We start from the raw sequence: 19,707 nt of genomic DNA, 5'->3' as shown, positions 1-19,707 counted from the left end.
CAGATAGCCGACTGCTCCATATGTGGGACGCTAAACAAAGCATGGAACGCAGGCTGAAGAAACAAAAGTGGAACAAGAATCTTAGAAGACGAATCGCGAGGCATAACAAGGAAATTGAAAGCTACGCGATCAAATTGTGCGAACAAAACTGGCTCAGCAGATGCGACGAAATGGAGGGAGGCATGAATCTCTCCAAAACGTGGGGCATGCCCCGGCATCTGCTGGACCCAAAAAATTCAAAAACTCAATCGGGAACAAGATTGGCAAAAGTCAGGCACGCCTTTGAAGGAGACGATGCGGCGTTTATGAATAAGTTAGTAAAAACGTATGTTGCAGACAACCAGCGTTCCCCACTCCCGAGCTACTGTGGCACGCCGAATGAGGCGCTTGACGCCCCCATCACGGAGGCAGAGGTAAGGGCGGAAATTGTAAGACTAAAAACTAAATCAGCCCCGGGCCCCGATGGGATCACCAATAAAATGCTAAGGAATCTAGACGATGACTCTATTAGTCTACTAACGGAATTCATTGGAAAAGTTTGGGAAACGAGCCAGTTGCCAGATCAGTGGAAAACGGCAAACATAATACTAATACCCAAACCGGGAAAACCCCCGCAATTGGAAAATTTGAGACCGATTTCCCTAACCTCATGCGTAGGGAAGTTGCTGGAGCACATAATACAGACGAGATTAACGTGCTTCATGGAGCAAAACAACCTGTGGCCGCACGAAATGGTCGGTTTCCGACCACACTTGTGCACGCAGGACGTAATGCTCCGACTAAAGCATGATATCATAGACTCGCGATCGAGAGACGGCAAAGTGATCCTGGGCCTAGACCTCACCAAGGCCTTCGAAAATGTCAGGCACGAGGCTATTCTCGAAAGGCTCGAAGTGCTCGGAGTAGGGGAGAGAACGTACAGCTACATAAAAGACTTCTCATCGGGCAGAAAAGCCTGCATGATATTTCAAAATTTAGAATCTCCTACGATAGAGTTAGGAAGCAAAGGCACACCGCAGGGCTCAGTGCTATCGCCTTTTCTATTCAACGTGGCAATGAGAGGCCTCCCGGGTAAACTTAACCAAATCAAGGGGCTAAATTTTAGCATGTATGCGGACGATATTAACCTCTGGATTAACCATGGGAGCGATGCGAGTACGGAGGAACACCTGCAAGCAGCGACCGACATCATTGTCGATTACGCGGCTAAAGGGGGACTTTTGTGCTCTCCGCATAAATCTGAGTTGTTCGCTTACAACCCAAAGTACCTCCGCTGCAAGAATAGCGGGGAGTTTCATATTCAGGTGGAGAGCAAACCGGTGCCAAAAGTAGATCCCACGGCCATAACGGAGAGGTCCTGAAAAATTAGAAAGTTACGCGATGCAAACCCTCGGGCTCTTGAGGAGGGTCGCCACTTAAGGAAGAGGCCTCAAGGAGAGACATTTACTAAAACTAATCCAGGCATACGTAATAAGCAGAATCAGTTACGCCACGCCCTACCTGGACATCAAGGCCGGCGAAAAAGAGAAGTTAGGCTGCCTGATTCGAAGATGCGTTAAGAAGGCGCTAGGACTGCCCATGGTACCTCGAGCGAACAACTGCTCGAACTCGGGGTGCATAACACGTGGGCAGAATTGGCGGAGGCAGTGCGAGTCTCCCAATTAGAGAGTCTAAGCACGACCGAGACGGGCAGAGTAATCCTTGCAAAAGTAGGCCTCAACCCAGAGAGGGGAGTTCAAAAAAAAGTCACAATTAATAGTGAAATCAGGAATGCCTTGGTAGTCCCCCCCTTCCCTAGGAATATGCATCCAGAATTTAATGTCGAAAGAAGGGCCAAACGAGCCGAAGCTCTAGAGCGACGATTCAAGAACATGGGAGCAAAGGAAGTAGTCTATGTTGATGCGGCAAGTGGCAGAACAGGTGCCGCGGTAGCTTCGGTAGTCGATGGCCGAGGGGCACCGGTATCCGCGGCAGCCATCAGAGGCCGCAACATAGAGACTGCGGAGGAAGTTGCGATAGCGCTAGCTTGCGTAGGAACAGAAGCCAAGTTCATAATTAGCGACAACAAAACTGCCATTCAAAATTTTGAGAAGGGGAGGATATCGCTGGAGGCGGCCAAAATCCTCACCCAAAGAACGATAAATAGGAATATTCAGTTAATTTGGACACCGGCTCACGCTGCCGTCCCTGGTAACGAGGCGGCTCACGAACTAGCCCGAGCTCTCTGCTTCCGGGTAGCCGTCGAGCCCCCCGAACACTGGGCATACGACGAGCGTCTGCAAAATTACGGGGAAATCATAGACCATTATAAATTGGGACGTAGACTGGTACCCCCGCCAGATGTAGAACTAAATAATAGAGAAGCTGTCGCGTGGAAGCGGCTACAAACTAATACGTTCATGAACCCGGTCTGGGCGTTTCACGCGCTACCAGACTTTAGGGGCAATGATCTCTGCAAACACTGTGGGGCGAGAGGGACCCTCGACCACATAATTTGGGAGTGCCCACAATCTCCAGGGATAGGGCAAAATATTACAAGTAGAGAAGCCTGGGATACCCTGCTGCGAAGCGCGGACCCTGCGATCCAGCACCGCACCGTCCATCTGGCGGAAGAGGCCGCAACAAGCCAAGGGCTACCTGCCAGCCTCTAATCCGCAGGCGCACGACTCCCCGTTCCCGATGGAATTAAAAGTTGTACAACCAACCAACCATAAATGAAGGGGAAATGAGGGTACTCGTTATAATACATGAAGGAAAGAAGCCGACAGTCGGCGAGGCCAAGGAAAGCATTGGGGGTTGTACTTTGTCTTTTTTTTTTAATTTTTACTTCATAATCACGTAAATTAGTAATGTAATGTGTTTAGAGGAAAGATAAATAAACACAAAGTAGAAAGAAAAACAACGTGCCGGTGGTGGGAACCGAACCCACGACCTCCGAATAACGCGTCCGGTGCTCTTCCAACTGAGCTACATCGGCCGCTGTTCCCCCTGCTACTTTCTTGGGTATTAATGTTGTCTGTATACGAACCTTGAGAGTGTTCACCAGCGCCACCCTCAACTATAGCGGTGGACGTGGAACGTCCTGCGTTACCGCCAGCGTCACGTGGAACGTGATCAAGAGCGAGGGCGAAAGCTGTGCTAGAACCCTCTTACGCTACATATGGCTTCAAGACTGCCAGAACCGAGACCCCCGTAAGCTACAAGCAGATAAATGAAGGAGAAATGAGGGTACTCGTTATAACACATGAAAGAAAGACGCCGACAGTCGGCGAGGCCAAGGAAAGCATTGGGGATTGTACTTTGTCTTTTTTTTAGTTTTTACTTCATAATCACGTAAATTAGTAATGTAATGTGTTCAGGGGAAAGAAAAACAACGTGCCGATGGTGGGAACCGAACCCACCATATATATATATATATATATATATATATATATATATATTGTACGGGTGTGCTTATGTGCTTATTCGGTAAATCCAGATGGATCCAGCTGCTCAGGAGGAACTCGCAGCGGAGCGTCAGGCGTGGTGAATGAACAAGGCAGCGACCAACTTCTTCGTCCTTGAGAGCGGCAGCACGCGACGCATGTCAGTGGCTATAACGATGAAGATTACCACACTACAGTTTCCCCCCGGGCAGAGAAGGAGCCATCCTGGCGACTCGTGCAGCCGAAAGGACAGACGGATCGTAGTAGGGCTCGATTCGGACGGCATGAACTATTTCGCGTCCACGGCGACGCAAGTCCGCAGAGAGCGTAACGGGCTCAGCTACGTAGTTGGCAGGAGATGTTCTTTGAAGGACTCGGTATGAACCGTGATACCGAGCAAGAAGCTTCTTTGAAAGGCCGGCGGTCGTGGCAGGAACCCAGATCCACACCAGGGAGTTGGGTACATACGAAGGCGGCTCGCCAGTGTCACGATGGTGTTTTTGTTGCCACTGGTTTTCCTTTGTAAGCGAACGAGCGAGCTGACGGCATTCTTCTGAGTACTGGCGGCGTCCGAGAGTGGCGTCGATTCAGAAACATCAGGGCGGTAGGGAAAAAGCGCGTCCATTGTGCAGGTTGGCTCGCCCCCGTAAAGAAGAAAGAAGGGAGAGAATCCAGTGGTGGTCTGTATCGCAGTGTTGTGCGCGTAGGTTACGAAGGGAAGAACGTGGTCCCAGTTGGAATGAGCATCGTTGACTTACATGGCCAGCATGTCATTCAGAGTACGGTTGAGGCGTTCTGTCAGGACATTCGTCTGAGGGTGGTAAGAAGTAGCGGTGCGATTAATGATGCGACATTCTTTCAGTAGGGCCTCGAGAGCGCCGGACAAGAAAACGCGCCCGCGGTCACTGAGCAGTTCCTTCGGAGTGCCGTGGCGAAGAATCAAGTTGTTGAGAATGAACAAAACAACGTCTCTTGTGGAGGCAGAGGGTAACGGTGATGTTGCAGTGTAGCGAGTAAGATGATCTACTGCCACAATAATCCACCGGTTTCCAGCAGGAGTAGTAGGAAGAGGGCCATAGATATCTATGCCAACGCGGTCAAACGGACGAGCAGGGCAGGGTAACGGCTGCAACGAAACAGAGGACTTCTGAGGAGTTTTTCGGAGTTGACAAGATTCGCAAGCGCGCACGCAATGTCGTACGAAGCGGTACATTCCACGCCAGTTAAATCGCAGACGTAGGCGCGTGTAGGTTTTCAATACGCCACTGTGAGCACATTGTGGGTCACCATGGTACGCAGCACAAATGTCGGCACGGAGATGACGCGGGATGACTAAAAACCACTTCCGTCCATCAAGCAAATAATTGTGGCGATAGAGAAGACCGTCACGAATGGTGAAGTGGTGGGCTTGGCGGACGAGCGCTTTGGATGAATGACCGGGAGTAGGACTTGAGAGAAAATCCAAAAGTGCATTGATCCAGGGGTCATTCCGCTGCTCGGTAGCCATGTCGATAGTGGTAAGAGTCGACAAATCGTAGGCACAGACGTGGTCAGACGAAGTATCTTTAGGCAATGGCGAGCGGGAAAGAGCATCCGCGTCCGTATGCTTCAGGCCTGATCGATAAATTGCATGAATGTCAAACTCCTGGAGACGAAGAGCCCAGCGAGCAAGGCGACCGGATGGGTCTTTCAGAGAGGCAAGCCAGCACAAAGCGTGGTGATCGGTCACAACGTAAAACGGTCGACCATACACATAGGGACGAAATTTTCCGATGGCCCAAATAATGGCCAAACATTCCCTTTCTGTGACTGAATAATTAGATTCTGCCTTCGTCAATGTTCGGCTGGCGTATGCCACAACATACTCGCTGTAACCAGTCTTACGTTGGGTAAGGACGGCACCAAGCCCAATACCGCTGGCATCAGTGTGGATCTCCGTAGGCGCAGTCGGATCAAAGTGGCGTAGAATGGGAGGCGAAACCAAAAGGCGGCGTAAAGTGTCGAAGGCTTTATCGCAGGCTGGAGTCCAGGCGGAAAGGTCGGAGCTGCCGGCAAGGAGCTGGGTCAGAGGAGCGATGATAGAGGCGATGTTCAAGACGAAACGTGGAACGTAGGAGCAGAGGCCGATAAAGCTCCGGAGCTGCTTTAGGGAGGTTGGCTTCGGAAACTCTGCAACTGCGCGAAGTTTGGTATGGTCGGGAAGAATACCGTCCTTAGAGACTACGTGTCCTAAAATTGTGAGTTTTCGAGCGGCAAAGTGGCACTTCTTCAAATTCAACTGAAGCCCAGTATCGGCGAGACATGTGAGGACATGCTTTAGGCGGTGAAGGTGAGAAGAAAAGTCGGTAGAAAAAAACAACGATGTCATCCAGGTAACAAAGACAGGTCTGCCACTTGAGTCCACGAAGAACAGTGTTCATCAGGCACTCGAAAGTAGCTGGGGCATTGTAGAGGCCAAAGGGCATAACGTTGAACTCGTATAAGCCGTCCGGTGTTATAAAGGCAGTTTTCGAGCGGTCATCATCAGCCATCGGTACCTGCCAGTAGCCAGAGCGCAAATCCAAAGAGGAGAAATACTCGGCTCCCTGTAAACATTCCAAGGCGTCGTCGATTCGCGGCAGAGGATAGACATCTTTGCGCGCGATTTTGTTAAGCCTACGGTAATCGACGCAAAACCGGATGGAACCATCTTTCTTGGTGACCAAAACAACCGGAGAAGCCCATGGACTGTTAGATGGCTGTATGACGCCCCGGCGAAGCATGTCGTCCACGTTGTCAGCAATGACTTGGCGCTCAGAGGCCGACACGCGATAAGGACGCTGTCGTAAAGGTGCGTTTGTACCAGTGTCGATTGTGTGCGTAACGACAGACGTGCGACTCAGAGCAGTGTGAGGAAGGTCAAAGGCAGAAGTGAAGTTCTGTAGAAGAGGAGCGAAATGATCGCGTTGTGCGGGTGGAAGATCTGCGTCAATAGCTGGTTGAAGAACATCGGGTGGTGTCGAAGCGGTCGCTATATCGCTAGAGCTGAGCACATTAACGTCTAATGAAGTAGGCGGGGCATCAAGAGTATTTACAAGCGCGGGATCAAGTTCTTCAATACAACCGAGACACTCTCCGCGTAGCAGGACGGACGGGCACGAAAATGGATTTGAGACGTACTATACATTGCACTGAGGTCATCTTCGATTTTCAGGACAGCAAATGGGAGCGGCGTCGGAAGGTGTGAAGAAGACAGTCGAAGTAGTAACGCTTTCACGGGAGAGTGGAACGAGGGCAGCAGAAAATGGAGGAATGTCTGTGTCATTGGCGACAAGGAGTTTTGCAGACTGGGTAGGGACATCGCACAAGACGGTATCACAAACAGGTAAAAAGGAAACTTCAGCGCGGGCGCAGTCAATAACGGCACGATGAGTGGAAAGGAAATCGTAGCCCAGGATGATGTCGTGTGAGCAGCGAGACAGTACAATAAACTCGATGGTGTACAAGACGTCTTCGATGAGAACACGGGCTGTGCACGCCGCTGAGGGATGAATGCGCTGTGATGAGGCGGTGCGAAGCGAAAAGTCAGAAAGCGCGGTGGTCACCTTGCGAAGACGACGGCGAAGAGCTTCACTGATGACGGATACGGCAGCGCCTGTGTCGACAAGAGCGAGTATTGTGACGCCGTCGACAAATACTCGTATTACGTTAGCGGGAGAACACGGAGGACTTGAAGGGTTCGAACCAAGCGCAGTTCTTGCCCCGGGAACTGAGACTATTAGTTTCCCTCAACAGCGCCGGTAGAACGTCGGGGAAGCGGGGACGGGGAACGGCGACGAGGGGACGATGATCGGCGAGTTGTATACGTTTGAATGTGACGAGATACAAAGTCGGAACCGGGCGGAGTTCTCGGCGAGGGCTGGTCTGTATTGTAGGATTAGTTCCAGAGACCAGGTCGAGAAGGTGGAAGGCGTTGGCGGCAAAGGCGTGCGACATGGCCCGGCAGCCCGCAAGAGTAGCAGATTGGCCGGTTGTCCGCGGTACGCCAAGGGTTCGTAGGGCGTTGGCTTACCCTTGGAATAGGGACATGGAATGCAGACCCAGGCAAAGGCGAAGGAAGGTTGGAAGGAGCGGCCATGGTAGGAAAGAGATGCTGATGGCATTAGCGGCCTGGCCGCAACTTGGGCGTAAGTCAGTGGTGCCGTTACTTGCGCCGGCACGGGGCTGGGCGGCAGCACAGGGCTGGGCGGGAGCATGGAGCTGGGCGGAAGGATATCAGCGATGTGATCTTGCACGGCACGACGTATGGCAAGGGCCAAATACGGAGCCATGTCAGGAGCAAGGCGGCCAGTATCCTGTAACTGAGGGACCAGTGATAGCTGGCGGGCGAGCTCTTCTCGAACGTAGGCTTTGATTTGTTGAAGTAAAGGGCTGTCCTCTGATGGGGTAGAGCCGCCCAGCGCTAGTGTAGAGATGGCATCGTCTCTAACACCGGACCGCCGGGTAGAAGCGCGCTTCTTACGAAGCACGTCGTAGCTCTGGCAAATCTTGATCACGTCGCTCGCTCGCTTCCGAGCACGTGCAGGCGTCTCGCGCTGCTTTATCGCGCGGGCACACACTGGACGCCCGGCTCAGCTCGCTGCCTTCACGGCGTGCGCCGTGCGTGCGGTTTCTCTCGCATGAGCACGTGCCTTGACGCGCCCCCGCAGGCGCACCGCTACATGCCACCTATATTCCGTCTTGATTGGGCAACCTAACGCGTATTTCCATGCAGGATACTTAATTATAGACGGGAAACTTTTTATTCACATCTGCACTGTAGAGCGAACAACAGACGGGGATGAGTAAATGTTGATTGTAAATGCGTCCCACATTAGCAAAAAGGTAGGAACTGCATCTCGAGGTAAGTCCGCTATGTAAATATATTGTCGTATATAATGTTTAAAAACTGCTAAAGTATCATTAATACTGTGAAATAAAGTGGCCCGCTCGTTGACCATCACTTTGGCCTGTAGCATGCGATCTATATATAAAGATTTGTTTTTTATTATTGCGGCGTTACTAAAGGAAATCTTGCAGTAGAAGAATAAGTATATAGTCCGAAGGAGGTGGTTCTTCAAAGACAAGAACGCTAGCAATCTCATAAGCACATGCGTGCTCCGTGCGCTGCACGCGACATAACCGGCTCGCTGGCTCGGAAGGCAGGTGAAATCCAAGCTTGTATTACATAGTGTTTTATTTTGGTTCTTATTAAATGGTGATGCTTCATTTATGATATTTGGTTTGCACTCGCGAACCCTGTGACGCGAATGGGGTGCTCCGTGCGAGTAGTGTCAGTCGAGATAGCTAGGATAACTTTTCTACTGCACTTCCGACATATCTTCGTTAATAATAATAATAACAATAATTGGTTCACTTATTGGCGAATTTGCGAAAATCGGTAAAAGTGTCTCAGCAAGGCATGTTTTGCAACGCCACCCCCACCCCCGAAAAAAAAAAAAAGGCCTCGTTCCTGGATATTTTCTTGGTAAATCTAAAAATAAAAAGGCAGCTGTGGACACTTAGGGCACAATCACACATCAGTCTCGATCGCGGACGTCGCATCTGTTGATTTGGTTGCTTTCAGAGCACTCACAAAGCAGGGAGAGAGCACAGAAAATCAGCAAAACTAGACACGCAGGGAGCGAAGAGCAGGATAATCTTCCATCCTCTTCCCTTTTTATGCAAGGTGTTAAACCACTGTACTTTTTGATGCCTCTCCAAGCCTTCTTTGTCAACTGTCAACATTTCTGAATTTACGAAGAAAGGGGAAATTGGCTCTTTTCGTTTCAACAAAGAACGCGAGACTTCTCAAAACGCTGTCATGCGGTTAGAAAACGGGTCTTGCGGACACGTTTCCAAAGGAATCTGCTAAGTTTTACACGTGAGCCTCGTCTTTTGGTGCTTCGCCTACTATTGTGGCTTCCCATTACACAATGATACTTATAGTACATCCGTTTCGCATCAGCGGAAGCGTTTTTGTATCGCCAAATAACCGCCAGGCGCGCATGCACAGGAAGCTGGCGGAGCGTCTGCTCCGGCGAAGCCCCATCGTTTCACATTTCGCCACCACGCCAGGAATGCGGCGCTGCCGTCGCGCGGCGAAACTTGAGCTTTTGAAAGGAGCGCCGGCGTGTGATGGCTTGGAGCTGCCCTCGGCTATAGTGCTCTAGAATATTGGGCAGTGTGACGACCGGCGCCGGAGAGCGGGCCGCTTTTGCGATGACAAGAACCGACTCCCGCGAGAGGGCGCGACGTGCAACAGGGGTGCCACGTTCGCCGCTCGGCGCGTAGCGGCCGCGGGATAGCGGGGGTACAGAGGAGGGTTGCGGTTCTCTTTGAAGCGATTTTCAGACGCTACGCAATTAGTGTGATAATTAATAAAGAGGCGACTTATTCCAGGTGCTTAAACTGATCCCTGCCGTTCTTTTACGTCTATCTGGAGACATTGTGCACGCTTGGGTAGTCCTTCGGAGCAGCGCGCTATGTTTGAATCGCTATCTGAAACTCTCAACATTTCTTCCTGCGGACAGTTACAAATCGTCCAGATGAGCAATTTTTACTTAATGTTTGCAACGAAGCGTGGTGTTTTGCATTCGTTTTTCCCGTAAGGGAATAAAGGCTACTGCCCAGGAGCGCTATTAACACGCGGAGAAAAACAGTGTACATGCGAATCAAAGCTTGTGCTTCGTAAGGCCTCCTTAGGAACACTTATTTTTTACAAACCTTATTTACGAACACCTGCTTACATTTTGCAGCTTGCGCTTATTTATACATAACAACGTTTATCTTAAATCGTCAGTAATCTGTAATATATCTCTTTAATCGGTGTTCTTTATGTGCCCTAATCACCGCTTATATAAATTACAAATACAGTGTGCGAGCAAAACACATTTATTCACTACCGTACTAATTTAAAGCACTGTGGTATTTACCGGCAAAAAAAAAAAAATAAACTATAGGTATACGCGACTCAAGCATTTATTCTTTGTTCGTGATTAACATATACGTATATCACGGACATTTGTTTGCGTGCCACTAACCAAAGGGTGAACCAGCTGTTTAGATGAAAAAAAAAACAACAAACAAACAAAAAGTCAAGTACAGCTACGGCATTACTTCAAATAAAATGTCAAAAATTAAACCTGTCACATACGTAATACGTTCATAGTGGGCACTTGAGTGCGGACGCTTTACTGGCATCAAATGGTACAGAGCCAACAAACAAAAATAAAAGCACTGATAATTACGCGTCGATTTGGCAGGTATGATGCAGTTCTTGGCGCGCACCGAGAGAAAGCGGAAAAATGTGAAAAAGATGTCGAACACCTAATACGCAAGCAATTAAAATAATGCCGAAATAAAATGCGGACATAATACGTGTTTATTCTTTGAGTGTGTGGTATGAAATATATGAGTAATCGACTGGATATACTTGCAACTACTGCTTACCGGACTATATATGCTACTTGCCGCGGGTGCTCTTTGCAGTACTAACCAGACTATAATTGTTAACAAGGTTGATATTACACGTGAAATACTTCCAAGGGAATTTAATCATTTTCTCTTTGGGAGCTCTTGTAGTGATTCGCTTACTTCGCAAAGAGCGAAGCCGCAAAACACTATAAATTTCATTGCTTCAAGCGGGAGCTTTTCTGGTGCTCCAAGTAGGTAAACTTTTTGAACCTTCACATTTTACAGGAAGATTGCAAAATCTGAAGTGCAAAGCAGTCGAAAAGGACCGTGCATCGAGCCAAATTTTTGAGTAAATTGCGACCTAGCTTCGAACCTATAGCGCTATTTTTGTTCGTGGTGAGAAACCGTGCCGGCCTCTCTTTCGCAGAAGGATGATCTAGCGGAAGCGAATAAGCGTATACCCTATAGCCTCTGCGTCCTCTATTTTTCGTCGTTATATCTTTTTCAAAGCTATTCATTTTTTTTTTGTATGTACATAAAACAGGACTAGAGCGATCTTCTGGAGGCAATGACTTGCATATTACCGGTGGCTTGCGTACCCTATAATCGAAACATTTTCTTGAATAATTAGGTCATCTTTACCTCCATGCGGGGTAGTCCACATTTAATTCATTCCAACTGAATGCCGACTTCTCTTGGGGCTTCAGTGACGTACTGTAGTCGGCATAGTTGGCGTAGGAAACAACGGAATATACCATTTTGGACTGTTTTGATAATGGGATTACTGTGACCAGTTTTAGTCAGCGCTCGAACGCACGTGTTGGATGTTTCACTTCTTCATACATCCTGCCTCCAAACTGCCCTCTTTTCAAAATGACTACATTTCTGGACGTGAATTAGGTGCTTCAGGAATGCTAAAGCAAGCTGTACAGCGAGAGAAGCGTGCTGTGCGAGTCGTACGCCGGCCCTCTCCAAGCTGTTTTCTTCGGAGCCAACTCCTGTCATGTTACTTCCCCGAGGTGTTGCCGACGGCCAAAATGGAAAATAAATTAGGTGATTGCTAACAGTACTGTGCACCGTTAACCCGCATATTTGTAAAATCTTGTCGCGAACAGCTCGAGACGACGCACAAGCAAACAAGAACGTACAGTCCGTGCGGTATCCGCCCCGCCGCACAGCGCGCACACGCGGGCGCTCGGACGGCTGACACACCAGTTGCTGGTGGCGCCCTCTGCGCTGCGGCGCCTCCGTCATCGCAAAAGCGGCCCCTCGCTCCCATGCATTTCGCGGCGCGGTCGACACACTGCCCAATCTTCTAGAGCACTATACCTCGGCAAAGCAGTGTGCACGCTTGCTTCCTTTCTTCTTTTCCTAGCTCTGAGGTAGGGGTGGTTTGACCTGAGCGGCACCGGAGGGAGTGCTGAAGATTTGCTGTGCGCGTGTACTTGGCTTAATCGGCCGTTTTGCACCTTAAAATCAATTATATATATATATATATATATATATATATATATATATATATATATATATATATATATATATATATATATATATATATATATATATATAAGCAGATCAATTAAGGGGAAATGAGGGTGCTCGTTATAATACATGAAGGAAAGAAGCCAACAGTCGGCGAGGCCAAGGAAAGCGTAGGGGATGTCCTTTATGTCCTTCATGTATTATAATGAGCACCCTCATTTCCCCTTAATTGATCTGCTTGTAGCTTACGGGGGTCTCGGTTCTGGCAGTCTTGAGGCCATAGGTAGCGTAAGAGGGTTCTAGCACAGCTTTCGCCCTCGCTCTTGATCACGTTCTACGTGACGCTGGCGGTAACAAAGGACGTTCTACGTCCGCCGCTATGGTTGAGGGTGGCGCTGGTGAACACTCTCAAGGTGAACACTCTGAACTAGAAAAAGGCAGAAAAAAATATCCCTAAAAACACATCTACAGGAATAGATGGAATTCCGATCAAGCTGATTAATGAACTCGGCCCAAAAAGTAAGGAAACGTTGTTAAAAGCTCTGGAAACAGTCATAACGAATAAGCAAATTCCAGACAGCTGGCGGCAGAGTAAAATGAATTTGATTTATAAAGGGAAAGGAGACAGGATGCACGTAAAATCCTACAGGCCGATTACCATAACATCTGTTATGTACAGGTTAGCCATGCAGGAGGTGAAATTAAAGGTGCAAGCATGGGTTGAAAGTAACAAGATACTCGGAGAACTTCAGAACGGCTTTAGAAATGGTAGGCGCTTAGATGATAGCCTATTCGTGCTTACGCAATGCATCGAAATATCTAGAGTTGGAAAATAGACCTTTGTATTTGGCCTTCCTGGACATAAACGGGGCGTACGACAACGTAAGCAGGGAACTCCTGTGGAACATATTAAAAGAAGAAGGTATCGGTTATGAGTTAATAGAGTTCCTACAGGAAATATACCGGAATAACAAAGTAGAAATTACGTGGGAAGGGATAAGAAGTACGGAGGATGTCAAAGTATGCAAAGGATTAAGACAAGGCTGTCCACTATCGCCGGTGCTGTTCATGCTTTATATGGTAAACCTGGAACGGAGGATACAAGACAGTAACCTAGGTTTTAACCTGTCATATAGATTAGGTGGAAAGGCGGTAGTGCACGCCTCCCCGGTTTGATGCATGCAGACGATATTGTGCTGCTAGCTGAGAGTCTGGAAGAATTGCAAACTCTAGTTAAGTATTGCGGAGACGAAGGGGACGTTCTAGGCTTTAGTTTCAGCGCCGTTAAGTCGGATCTGATGATTTTCAACGGCTCAACTGATCAGGGTCTTAAAATGCAAGGCCTTGAAATACCTAGAGTAGCAGAATATAAATATCTGGGGGTATGGGTAAACGAAGGATTGGCATACATTGGAAAGCATGAGCAATCACTTAAGGCCAAAGGGCGAAGGAATGCCGGGATAATGAAGCATAAGGCATTGTGAGGATACAATAGGTATGAGGTTTTGAGGGGTATTTGGAAAGGAATTATGGTGCCCGGACTTACTTTCGGAAATGCGGTTTTGTGCCTAAAATCAGAGGTACAGTCGACATTAGAAACAAATCAGAAATCCGTTGGACGATTAGCACTAGGTGCCCACGGCAAAACTACAAATGAGGCGGTACAGGGAGATATGGGCTGGGCATCTTTCGAAGTACGGAAAGCTCAGAGTAAAATATTATATCAGGAACGCCTGAGGAAATTGGACAGTAACAGATGGGCAGCTAAAGTATTTAAATACCTGTACCTAAAAAGCGTTGACTCACAATGGAGGAAAAGAACTAGGAAACTAACTAGTAAGTATGCTAGTAACAAGGACGGAGAAATAAAGAGCATTAAGCAACAGGTGAAAAACACAGAAGGTAAAAATTGGATAAATTCGATGGAAAAGAAACAGAGTGTGGAATTATACCGAAAGTGGAAAATGCAGATCAGGAAGGAAGATTTCTTTGATAACCCAAGAGGCAGTGCCCTACTTTTTGAAGCTAGATCAGGGTGCCTTAGAACACGCAGCTACAAAAAGAAATTTAACAATGCAGATGACGCATGTGCTGTATGTGGAAACTCCAGTGAAACAATTTACCATATCATACTCGAATGTAATGGTATCCATCCGGAAGTTGGTGCAGGCGCAATCACTGTTCCTGAAGCTCTGGGCTTTAGAGCTAACAGTGGCCGGGTGAATAAACCGGCGGTGGAAACTAGCAAAAAACGACTGGAAGATTGGTGGCTTAAAAGCAGAGAAGTGACATAATGTTAGTAATGTAGGAACAAAATTTAATAAATAGAATGGTGGTTTTGTTAACCATTCTAAATCAATAATTAAGATATAGGGAGAAAAATGAGCATGATAGCTACTGCTACCACCCCGTTTCAAAGGGTACGCTCTTATATTCCATCCATTCATCCTTCCAAGGTTCGTCAACATAAATACCCATGCAAGTAGCAGGGGGGACAGCGGCCGATGTAGCTCAGTTGGAAGAGCACCGGACGCGATATTCGGAGGTCGTGGGTTCGGTTCCCACCATCGGCACGTTGTTTTTTCTGCTACTTTATGTTTAATTATCTTCCCCTAAACAAGATTACATTACTAATTTCTTTGATTCTACAAGTAAACATTAAAGAAAAGGACATAAAGTAACATCCCCTACGCTTTCCTTGGCCTCGCCGACTGTTGGCTTCTTTCCTTCATATATATATATATATATATATATATATATATATATATATATATATATATATATATATATATATATATATATATATATATATATATATATATATATATATATATATATATATATATAGCATAAGTAAATAGACGTACTTGGTTGCTAGAGGCTATACAAAAATGAAAAATTGCTTCATACTGTTCCCAAGCTTATTTGGAGCCGACGTTTCGGCAGGAGCCCTGCCTTTCTCAAGACTCGACTGTGTCACGGCCCCGCGTTGACGTCAATCACAGTTGTACAGATCACAGGCTAGCAGCGCGTTATCTTGGGCCGAGCAGAGAGAGCCACTTTTTATTCGAACCAAAGATGGCGCGCTTGCCATGTGTACAACTGTAAGTGACGTCAACACGGGGGTGTGACTTTGCGGCGCTCAGTTGCCGCGCGGAGCCCGTTGCGCGCGTCTGGCGAGCTGAGTTTCTGAGCGCTGCAGTTCTGCGCACAATAAAGTTTTCATAAAACTAAGCATGAATATCGGGTTGACTCTTGATTCTCTACAATTTTTAAATTACAATCATGCACCCAATTGCAATACTTAAAAAGTTAAGTAATGAATTTTAGTTAATTATTCCACTGAAGAGCACATCTAACCCTTTTTATAGAACCTGCTCATACCCTTGATAACTTCGTGCAACAAAAATAATTTTACCTCTGAAAGTCTACTTTTTTTAAATTACTTAGTCTTTCTTGTAACACCCTGTATATATAAATGTAGAAACGTAAAATTGTTTGTCATTAAGATAAGTACCATCTTTTAAATTTCGCAGCTTAATTTCAAACATCAACGTTTACACGCAACTTAAGATGTTCTCACGCAGTTAAAGTTATTTGCTTTTTGCCACTACAGAACTGCAAGTTTGTGGGCGCTCATGCGCAAGTACGCAATATATTTGCGGCATAAGGTCACTACTCTTGCATGTTTTCATTGTAGTGAGGAAGCAAACACAATCCTTGCAGCGCGAAACCTTTTCACCACCACCTGCGAAGAAGCAGACTCGCGACTCGAAGTCCCTACGTCGCTTCGAATACACCCCGCCAGACCACCGGAAGAAAGAGGACGAAAGCAAAAGACTGCGAACGCACAGAATCTGTGCTCACTCATTCCCCCGGGGGAGGAAAATTCTGTTTTCTGCTGCCCATATTCATGTTACACTGCTTGGAGCCATGGGGGAGGGGACAAGATGATGATGATAATAACAACTTTATTTTACCACCAGATAAGGAGGCCCCCAATTCCCGCCCCCGGCACGCAGGCGTAAGGGACGGGAGCAGAGACCTCCACGATCAGAAGCAGGCAAAGAGGTCTTGGCTCTTCGCGGCTTCTTCCGCCAGGCGGATGGTTTGTAGCTGTGGAGCAGGGACCTCGCTCCGCAGCAGAGCTTCCCAGGCTTCTCTACAATTTATATTTGTTTTAGCCCCTGGGGATCGAGCTAGTACATTCCCAGATTATATGGTCAAGGATCCCTCTCTCCCCACAGTGCTTGCATTTATCGTTTCTCCTATCGTCCATTTGGACATGTATGCCCAGACCGGGTTTACAAAGTTCCCAGCTTGCAGGTGCCGCCATGCGACTGCCTCCCTATTGTTTAGACTTTTATTCAGTGGCACCAGCATGGGCACCAGTCTCCTGCTTAACCTGTAATTTTGAAGAATCTCCGTATAATTTTGCAGACGCTAGTCCATGTTCCGGCAATCGGGTGGCTGCACAGTTACCCGGAAGTAGAGAGCTCAGGCTAACTCGTGGGCCGCTTCGTTGCCAGGAACGGAAGTGTGTGCAGGGGTCCAAATTAGGCGAATATTCCTGTTTAGTATGATGATGATGATTAAAACTTTAATTTCCACCGATTCAGGAGGCCCCCTACTCCCCGCTCCTGGCACGCAGGCCTGAGGAACGGGGGCTGGAACCTCCGCGACTAAGGTCTGGCGAATATACATTGGCTATTCGCGGCCTCAGCCGCCAGGCGGACGGCTTTCTGCTGGTCAGCGGGGACGTCGCTTCGCAGCAGGGTTTCCCAGGCTTCTCTACTTTTAATGTTGTCCCTAGCGCCCGGAGACTTAGGGCATTCCCAAAGTATATGGTCGAGGGTCCCCCTCGCTTCGCAGGCTTTACATTTATCGTTTTTTTTTTCTCTCATCTATCTGGGTGTGAAACAATCAGACAGGGTTCGAGAAATTTCCGGCTTGTAATCGCCGCCAGGCTATGGCCTCTTTATTATTTAAGCTAGGATCCGGTGGCGGCATCAGACGTCTTCCTAATCTATAATTTTCGATTATTTCTTTATAGGTTTGCAAACGTTCGTCCATCGCCTGGTAGTCGGGCGGCTCCGCGTTTGCCCGAAAGTAGAGATCTCGGGCTAAATCATGGGCCACCTCGTTGCCAGGGACGAACGTGTGTGCTGGGACCCAAATTAGGGTGATTTTGCGATCGATTTTAGTTGCAGCTTTTAGAATTCGGGCGGCTTCTTGCGAGACCCTGCCTTTTCCGATATTCCAGAGAGCAGTTTTACTGTCGCTAAAGATCAATCTAGCCTTCGTTCCGACGCAAGCGAGCGCTATTGCGACCTCTTCAGCTTCGGATGGTGGCGGAGACGACTGGTGCGCCGCTACCATCGACTACCGCGGCGACTGCCGCCCCTGACCGGCCGCTTGCAGCGTCTACGTAGGCAACTTCTTTTACTCTGAATTCTTTCGCACTTTTAACCAGTGCTTCTGCTCTCTTCTCCCGTCTCTCCTTGTGGTATTCTGAGTGCATGTTGCGGGGGAGAGGACGGACAATGATGTTCTCGCGACATTGTGGTGGTAGGGCAACCTTGTCGGCTGTGCCCCTATCTATTTTTCGACCCACCCATTCTAAGATGGTTCGACCCATGCTCGACCTACTTAATCTTTCATGTTGGGCGATTCTCACCGCTTCAGCAAGTTCCGTCCAGCTATTATGCACTCCCATTTCCATCAGGCGTTCCGTAGAAGAGGAGATGGGTAGACCTAGCGCCCTCGCTGACGCAACGCCTGATGAGTGCGTCTATCTTATCTTTTTCATTGGTCCTGATGTTGAGGAAAGGTGTGGCATAGCATATTCGACTTATTATGTACGCCTGCATCAGTCTCAAGAGGCTTCTCTCTTTGAGACCTCTGCCTTTGAATGCAATCCTCCTAAATATTCCTGTTACTTGCGTCGCGTAGGTAGTGAGTTTTTTTATCGTTCCGTCGTTATACCTGTCCTCTTGAATAAAAAGTCCGAGGATTCTGATTTGCTGGACTCTTGGTACGGTTTTGCCGTCGACCTTAATTTCTACGTTAAAGTCGCCCTTGCACCTCACTGATTTTGGATTATATATGAAAAGTTCGGATTTTTGCGGAGAGCATGAAAGACCCCTTTCGGCCGCGTAGGACACAATGGTGTCCGCCGCCGCCTGTAGGCGTTCCTCAATGCTGCCATCGCTGCAATTTTTCATCCAGAGATTAACGCCGCCCGCGTAAATGCTGAACTTCAGGTCTTTTATGGCTTTAAGAGCGGCAGGAAGGCCTCTCATCACCCCGTTAAAAAGGAAGGGGGAGAGCACGGAGCCTTGCGGAGTTCCTTTACTTCCCAGGTGGACAGTGGGGGATTCTAGGTCTTGAAACTTTAGTTTCAACGTCCTGTTTGTCAGGAAATCCATTACGTAATTATATGTCCTCTCGCCGACTCCTAATTCCTGTAGTCCCGCGAGAATTGCCTGGTGTTTTACGTTGTCAAATGCTTTTGTTAGATCCAGTGCTAGAATTACCTTCGCGTCTCTGGATTTCGAGTCAATTATGTCATGTTGTAATCGAAGCATTACATCCTATGTGCACAGGCCCGGTCGGAACCCGACAATCTCGTGCGGCCACAGGTCGTTTTTCTCCATGAAATTAGTTAGCCTTGTTTGGATTACGCGTTCCATAAGCTTTCCAATACATGAGGTTAGAGAAATAGGTCTGAGGTTTTCCAATTTCGGGGGCTTGCCAGGTTTTGGAATTAGCACAACGTTTGCAGTTTTCCCCTGCTGGGGAAGACGACCGCTACTCCATACTTCTTGCATGTAGTTGGTGAGTGCCGTTATGGAAGCGTCGTCTAGGTTTCGTAGCATTTTATCTGTTATTCCATCGGGGCCGGGAGCTGATCGCGTCTTTAAGCTCAGGATTTGGGCTCTAACTTCCGCTTCTGAGATGGGCGCGTCGAGGGCCTCGTTCGGTGGGCCCGCGTATTGCCTAAGAGGGAGGGATGTTGTATCGCCGACATATGTGTCTACGAGTTTAGTTACGAGTTCCGCGTCAGTCCCCTCGAACGCGTGTCCTGCCTTTGCTATTGTTGTGTTTGACTGTGTTTTCGAACTGTCGGGATTAAGAAGATATCGTAGCAGGCTCCACGTCTTTGAAAGCCTCATGTTGCCCTCCATTTCATCGCACCTGTTACACCAGTTTTGCTCGCAGAGTTTAATTGCATAATCCTCAATTTCCTTATTGTGCCTGGCTATTTTTCGCCTTAGGTTTCGGTTCCATCTCTGACACCGGAGGCCTCTTTCCATACTTTATTTTGCTTCCCACATGTGTAGGAGTTTCCTGTCGACTGTTTTCG

The sequence above is a fragment of the Amblyomma maculatum genome, chromosome 3 (genome assembly GCF_055883805.1).
Source record: "Amblyomma maculatum isolate TAMU_Amacu chromosome 3, ASM5588380v1, whole genome shotgun sequence".
NCBI lineage: Eukaryota > Metazoa > Arthropoda > Arachnida > Ixodida > Ixodidae > Amblyomma > Amblyomma maculatum.
The sequence above is the reverse complement of the archived record's forward strand: the minus strand, read 5'-3'. Positions refer to the sequence as shown.